This window comes from Pinus tabuliformis, chromosome 8, assembly GCF_031772625.1.
Source record: "Pinus tabuliformis cultivar Carrire ecotype Pingquan chromosome 8, CPIR1, whole genome shotgun sequence".
Classification (NCBI taxonomy): domain Eukaryota; kingdom Viridiplantae; phylum Streptophyta; class Pinopsida; order Pinales; family Pinaceae; genus Pinus; species Pinus tabuliformis.
Window position 1 is genome coordinate 1121674837 of NC_142294.1, and position 8165 is coordinate 1121683001.

The following is an 8165-nucleotide window of genomic DNA, read 5'->3' on the forward strand; positions in this document are numbered from 1 at the left end:
ATTATTACTGAGAATACTAATCCTTATAGAAATGAGTCACTCATTTCCATATCAGCACTCAAAACTCAACATGGAGATTATCAAATCTAATTATAGCTTATAAACATGCCCTTTACCAGGAATTGGTCAAACCAAATAGTGGCTAACACTTCTCTGTGTATTAAGGACAAAAACAAGATACCATCCCCCATACTAGGCGCAACACAACACCATCAAACCCGATGATAAGACATGCAATGCAACATAAAAACAATCAACAAATGAAAAATAACAAATAACCTTGGTCATGCCAACAATAAGATCCAAACATTATAATTTAGCTCTATAACCGAGAGTTGAACCATCAATCAAACCATGATAAAATACACAATTGCATATCATTAAGGAAACCAATAATAATACCATTCCTATATAAACAATGTTGATACCACCATTGTTATTATCCATAACAATGTCATTTTACATTAATAATGCATTATAACACAACCAAGTACACTTATTTGTATAGCTTAATGACTGGAAACTAAGGGAGGGACTTCCACTCTCCACCCAACCGTAGGCTAACTGCACTATAATATTTCTTGCAAATGACCACCCTTGAGCTATATTAAGAGTCTTAGGGTTAAGTGCTCAAGGGAATTAAAATTTTTGATAATCAATAAATCACACAAGAATCCAAAGGCTATCTCGCCTCCACCAACTCAGTTCAGGATTATACCCTCTAGCGTCTCTATTTATTCACCCAGGGATCTAGAGCACACTGATGTCCATCTTCTAATTTTGTAGATACCAAAAACACACAGAGCTTTCCCTTTACAAACCAGGTGTTTATAGTACATTGTGTTCCACCTACTCCACCTCCCAAGATTCCAAAATGCACAATGTCTCCACTTGTTCTTCCTCTTTCTTCAACCATGTTTCCTAGCATGCTCCTGTTCCAACACCAATTCTTGTTCCAGTGTTATCCTTTTATTCCACAAGTTGTCTTGTAAATCCTTGTATGCCTAGGTCGACATATAATGTTGAGAAATGGCAACAAGAAATTCCAGTTTAATTTGTCCTTGAATTAAACTGTGAATTAAAATAGAATTCTCTCATAGCAATTTGAAAATAAGTAATTAAGTTTAATTAACTTAATTAATTTAGGAAATTCGAATTGGAAGTCTTTTAGAAGACATGTATATGTTCTCCCTAACTTATAGGAGTTAAGGATGAGTTATGAATGAGTTGTAATTAGTTAACTTAGTTTATTGAGTTAAGTCCAGTTAAATTAGTTCCAATCAGTTTCAGGAACTAATAGTGAGTAAACAGTTAGTTGGGACACTAGTGACCTAATTAGTGCTACTCTAGTTAATTGAAGATTCCACCATCAGAAACTCATGCATGTTGATTCTGAGAAAGACCCAGTTGAGACTAGAGTGCAGGGACAGTGTACTATTTGTTTTATATTTTTCTGAGTTGCACTGATAATGCATGCAATCAGGAACTGATCCTTGAGGGATTGCACTATTTTTAGAGGCTTTATTTCCCTTTAAATACAAACTATTCTCCATAGGAAACACACATTGGAATAGAGACTTGGAGAGCTTGTGAAGAGGCTAAGCTTTGGCCTTGAGCTTGCTTATGAGTTGGAGATTGAATTCGCTGAGTGTTGTGATTGTTCTTGAGAGAACAAGCATTGTAATTTCATCTTGATTTTCTGGATTAATACAAAACAAATAGTGGGGTTTTGAGCTGTGGAATTCCCCAGATAATTATTGTGTTATGTGCCTTTGATTCTCTTCCTCTATTGATTATTTTTTGCTTGATGTTTATGGTCTTTTTCTATAAAGAGTAGAAGTAGATTCTTGTCTCTTTCTTTCGCAAATTGCATTAGCTTGTGAATCTACAGAATTTTCTACATGGTATCGCAGCAAGATTGTTTTTTGGGCCAAGAGTTTGCAGAGATGTTATGAGAATTTATGTGAAAAAATTTCAAAAACAAATTGTAGATTCAGATTCCTTGGGAAAATATACCCAAATTCAAAAAACAAATCAGCCGAATCGGAGTTCAGATGAGGGAGATATCGTTGATTTAAAATCAGCTCTCTAGAGGAGATTTCGAAGTTTTGAGTTTCTGGGTTACAGGTGAAAGTCGAATTTGCATACATACTTCAGGATTGGCAGATGGCGTTCCATGGGTTGAGGCTTGAGTATGCCTTGGAAGGCGGCTCGAATTTTATAGCCTCGAGGGACAGGATGGAGGTTGTGGTAAAGTATTGATGTACTTGTATTAGAATAGCAGTGATCAAAGGAAGTTGGCAATGAAGGATAAACTTCGTAAAATCAGGATGGAGAAAGGCGAGCTGATTCCAAAGTACTTGACCAAGTTCATTCAATGTCGGGATGAACTTGGAAGTTTTGGAATTATGGTTGCCGAGGAGGATATGGTGAGCCTTTCTCTTCTTGGACTCGCAAAGAGTTGGCATAGTTATCAGGACTCTATCAATGGTTGGGAGAAGCTGCCAGATTGGGAACGACTATGTTGGGATTTGATGCAGGATGAGATCAGGAGGAACACCGGGAATGCCTCTTCATCAAAGACTGATGATGAAGAGAAATGTGCCTTAGCGATTAAGGCCAAGAAGGGGAAAGGTAAAATTTCTCGTTCCAAATCAGATTCTTATCATGGAGGTAAGAAGAAGGATATGATGAAAGTTAAATGCTTTCATTGTCACAAGATGGGTCACTTTGCTACAAATTGTCCATTGAAGAAGTCCAAGGATAAGTCCTCAGGAGGAGCGGCGGGTGAGGATTTGGCCTCCCAATTCGAATTGGACTTTTCCCTCATTACATGCATGGTGTCTTCAATGATGGGAAGTGTTTGGTACTTAGACAGTGGGGCTTCTTTCCACATGACTGGCAACAAAGAGTTATTCAGTGAACTGGAGGAGAAAGATCTCAAGTTGCATATCGAGATGGGTGATGATGGTAAGTATAGTGTTATTGGCATGGGCACTGTTACTTTTCAGAGGGAGCATGCGGCTCCACTCACCTTGAATAATGTTATGCATGTACCCGTACTAAAAAAGAACTTGGTATTCGTTGCCATGCTTGAGGATAGAGGCTATGATGTGATCTTTTAGAAAGGAAAGGCATTCCTTCGACACATAGCCACGGGTCAAGTAAAGAAGATAGGGATTCGAGTTCATAATCTCTATAAGATAGAGGTAGAGGATTGTACTACTTTGATTTTAAAAGCGGAAAATATGTTGAGCTAAGACGTCGACAAGCTGTGGCACAGGCGATTGGGCCACTTGCATCATGGGGCTTTGAAGATATTGCAACAAATCTCTACTGGTCTTCCCAAAGGTATGCTTGAGAAAGTTGATACATGCAAGGGTTGTACTTTGGGAAAATACACCAAGTCTTCCTTTAGAGATAGAGACAGTCGAGTAGAGTCTATTATGGAGAGAGTCCATTCAGATGTGTGTGGACCATTCTCGACAGTATCCACCTTCAAACACAAGTATTATGTTATATTTGTAGATGACTATTCTCGTAAATGTTGGATATTTTTCATGCTGAGAAAGGATTAGACATTCACAAAGTTTTGTGAATTAAAAGCATTCGTCGAGAAAGAGTCAGGCAAGAAGGTTAAATCTCTATAGAGTGATAACAGTGGAGAATATGTCTCCAATGAGTTTAAGAACTTATATGCAACGGAAGGGATTAAACGAGAGTTGACAGAACCTCATAACCCTCAACAGAATGGGGTTGTCGAGAGGAAGAACAGGAGCATAGTAGGGGCAGCAAAGGCGATGTTGCATGATCAGGGCCTACCACTACACTTGTGGGTTGAGGAATGCAACACATCGGTTTATGTTTAGAACCGTAGCTCACATCGGATACTTGAGAGTAAAACACCACAGGAAGCTTATTTCAGTAAGAGGCCAGATGTTGGTCACTTAAGGATTTTTGGGTCATCAGTTTATTGCCATGTGACCAAAGATGAATGGAAGAAGCTTGAGCCAACAACAGAGTTGGGGATCTTTGTGGGTATAGTGATACTCCCCACAACTATCAGGTTTACATGCAAACTAGTCGAATGGCATTGTTTCGTAGGAATGTCAAGTTTTATGAGGAGAAGGCCATGCAAGTATCCCTTGAGAGGGAGCTTGAGCTACATGCGAAGGAGGAACTTTTAGTTTCTAAGATTGAGGAGCCTCAGATTGATGTGGAGCATCCACATGCAAAGGTTATGGGAGTGGAGACATCCACTCAGGCAGAGTCTTCTAGAGAGGGAAGAAAGCACACTAGAGAGGCTGACAGATTGTTGGATGATGCATGGGAGAATGTGGGAGCACCCTCTTCTCAGCGCAGACAGAGGAGGTCACCAGAGAGGTACACTAGATACATGACACTTATGGGTGCATGTGTTGTGACAGAGCCATCTTCCTTTCAGGAAGTAGTGCAACAACCAGTTTGGGTTGATACGATGGTATAGGAGTATGACTCCATAGTTTGAAATAGTGTTTGGGATGTGGTCCCGAGACCAAAGGACAAGTCGTTTGTGAGCTCTCGTTGGCTTTACAAGGTAAAGAAAGCTGTAGATGGTAGTGTGGAGAAGCATAAGGCCGGATTTGTGGCCCGTGGCTTTTCATAGGTAGAGGGGATTGACTACTCAAGAGAGTGTTGTATGAGCTGAAGCAAGCACCCTGTGCTTGGTACACTAGGATAGATAGCTACTTCACTGGGTTGGGCTTCACAAAGAGTGAAGTAGATGCAAACCTGTATCACATAGTGGTGGAAGGTAAGCTTTTGATCATTTTACTTTATGTAGATGATCTCATACTGATAAGTGATGAGAAGCTCATCAAATATTGCAAGGAGGACCTTGAAAGAGAGTTTGAGATGAAGGATATGGGGCTCATGCATTAGTTTCTTGGCATGGAGGTATGGTAGGGAGATGGGGAGTTGTTTGTTTCTCAAGGCAAGTATGCCAATGAGATACTCGAGAGATTCCGCATGGAGAGTAGTAAACCCATGGAGACTCCTCTAGATGGTAACTGGAGGAAGTAGGATGCTACTTCAGGAGAAGTAGTGGAAGCTACTGTTTATAGGCAGCTTGTGGGTTCACCCATGTATTTGGTGAACACATGACTAGATATGTGTTATGCAACTAACCAACTTATTCAAGCGATGGTCAGGCCTACCAAGCTGTATTGGAAGGTGGAAAAGCATGTATTGAGATACCTCAGAGGCACTACTCAGCTTGGGTTGTGGTACAAACGGACAAAGGGAGTGAAGCTTCGAGGCTTCACTGATGTGGATTGGGTGGGGAGTCCATCTAACAAGAAGAGCACATCATGAGGGATCTTTAGTATTGGGTCAGCTGTAGTTTCTTGGTATAGCAGAAAACAGAGATCGGTTGCACTCAGTTCGGCAGAGGCAGAGTACATGGATGCAAGTCAAGCAGCATGTGAGGCTATCTGGATGAGGAAGATCTTGGTTGGTTTGGTTGGTCAGCAGATGGATCCGACAGTGATTTATTGGGATAATCAAAGTTGTATCAAACTCTCTGAAAATCCATTTTTTCATGATCGGTCCAAGCATATAGGTATTTGGTAACATCATCTCAGAGATTGTGTATTGAGGTGGATCATGTTGTTAGATTCCATTCCCATAGAGGAGCAAGATGCTGACATCTTGACAAAGGCATTACCAAGAGGTAAATTCGAGTTTCACAGAGACAAGATTAGGGTAGTGGATAATCCCTTTCTTGTTGAGAGGGAGTGTTGAGAAATGGAAACAAGAAATTCCATTTTAATTTGTCCTTGAATTAAACTGTGAATTAAAATAGAATTATTTTCTCATAGCAATTTGAAAATAATTAATTAATTTAATTAACTTAATTAATTTAAGAAATTCGAATTGGAAGTCTTTTAGAAGACATGTATATGTTCTCCCTAACTTATAGGAGTTAAGGATGAGTTATGAATGAGTTGTAATTAGTTAACTCAATTTATTAAGTTAAGTGCAGTTAAATTAGTTCCAATCGGTTTCAGGAACTAATAGTGAGTAAACAGTCAATTGGGACACTAGTGACGTAATTAGTGCTACTCTAGTTAACTGAAGATTCCACCATCAGAAACTCATGCATGTTGATTCTGAGAAAGACCCAGTTGAGACTAGAGTGCAGGGTCAAAGTACTATTTGTTTTAGATTTTTCTGAGTTGCACTAATAGTGCATGCAATCAAGAACTGATCCTTGAGGGATTGTGTTATTTTAAGAGGCTTTATTTCCCTTTAAATACAAGTTATTCTCCATTGGAAACACACATTGGACTAGAGACTTGGAGAGCTTTTGAAGAGGCTAAGCTTTGGCCTTGAGCTTGCTTATGAGTTAGAGATTGAATTTGCTGAGGGCTGGGATTTTTCTTGAGAGAACAAGCATTGTAATTTCATCTTGATTTTCCGGATTAATACAAAATAGATAGTGCGGTTTTGAGCTGTGGATTTCCCTGGATATTTATTGTGTTATGCGCCTTTGATTCTCTTCCTCTATTGATTATTGTTTGCTCAATGTTTATGGGCTTCCGCTGTAAAGAGTAGAAGTAGATTCTTATCTCTTTCTTTAGCAAATTGCATTAGCTTGTGAATCTACAGGATTTTCTACATACGACTCACTACCCATGCTTGTGAAATTTTGTCAATATCCACCACGTCCAATTCATGTGTGTGTTAACTCTTCACATATCATAGTGTTGTCTCCCTGCTCATGCAAATGGTAATCTCCAATCATTATCTCCCTTCTTCCTTTCTGTCGTCTCTTTTCTCCCAAAGACCCCCTCACATACCTCCTACATTGAACACATAGTGTTGCCCATGAGGAAATATAGTGGGTGTATGGGCTTGGCCTACATTCAAGAAGCCCATACTCCACCTCTTTGCCTATCATGCAGGCCATTGAAACCCAATGTATGACCTGACAAACCTTTAATGAACAACCTTGATTTAACCAATTCTCAAGAAACTCCTCTAAACTTTGAATCCCTATCCACTTCTCATAGGCAATCCTTGTGTTTACCTTACTAAAATATTTACATGAATTACAATTCACAATGATAATTACAAGAGAGCTAGCAAAAAGGGTTGTCACAATCTAGATAATACATCAAACAACAACTAATGTGATGCCCATCAGATGTGAAAAGTTCCAGTGATGTGATAATAAGGGATAGACACCCGACAATCTTTAAACCAAAGGAAAATATCCACAACTGACCACTAGAAATCTAGAATTTTTGGGCTAGACATGTGCTAGCTTACTCTCTATTGTATTATCAGGGTGTAGACTAAGAAAGTGGGGCCAAATACCCCCTTCCTAGAAATCCTAGTGATAAAATACATCTCCTACTTTGTAGGCTTATACTACAGATTGGGGGCGACCCTATATGCTTACCTCCCAGGATCCCACAGATGGATCAATTGTTGTAAAAATGGGGGGTTCCCCCTCAGGGATGTAGCCCCCTCATAAAAATTGAGGAGGCCAACATATCTCTAAAGGATATGTACTTGAGGTGTAATACGGTCATAGATCATCTCCCTTCCCCTCTCACCAAACTCCCTCTCATAAAAATGTGTATGTTTCGACCCATTGTTGCTACTCCCACTCCTTTGTTGTCATTGTCTCTTATTCACATATAGTTTTTTTTGGGCATATATATATATATATATATAGAGAGAGAGAGAGAGAGAGAGAGAGAGAGAGAGAAATGAACTTATAAAACAAATAAATATATATCCATTTTATATCCGTCATTATGCACCATCCGTGATGTGACTAATAATTCATTGTACCAAGTCATTTGCAGTTCCATTTATTCTACATAAAGCACTACCATATAATGGTGCTCTATGTAAACTAGTGCATGAACAGAGTTATGATGCTCCATGAGTTGTGGTGCATCGACATCATCACAAAGCACCACCCTAATAGATGTCGTAATGCGCCAACTTATAAATATAGTACTAGTGCAATAATGTTTAAATTTTAAAAAATTTAAATTTGATCATTTAATTTTAGATTTTCAAATGGTGTTTCCAATGGTGTTTCATATCATCATAATCATAGTGCAGTATTCATATAACACATCAACATGTGTTGTAAATTAGCACACCTT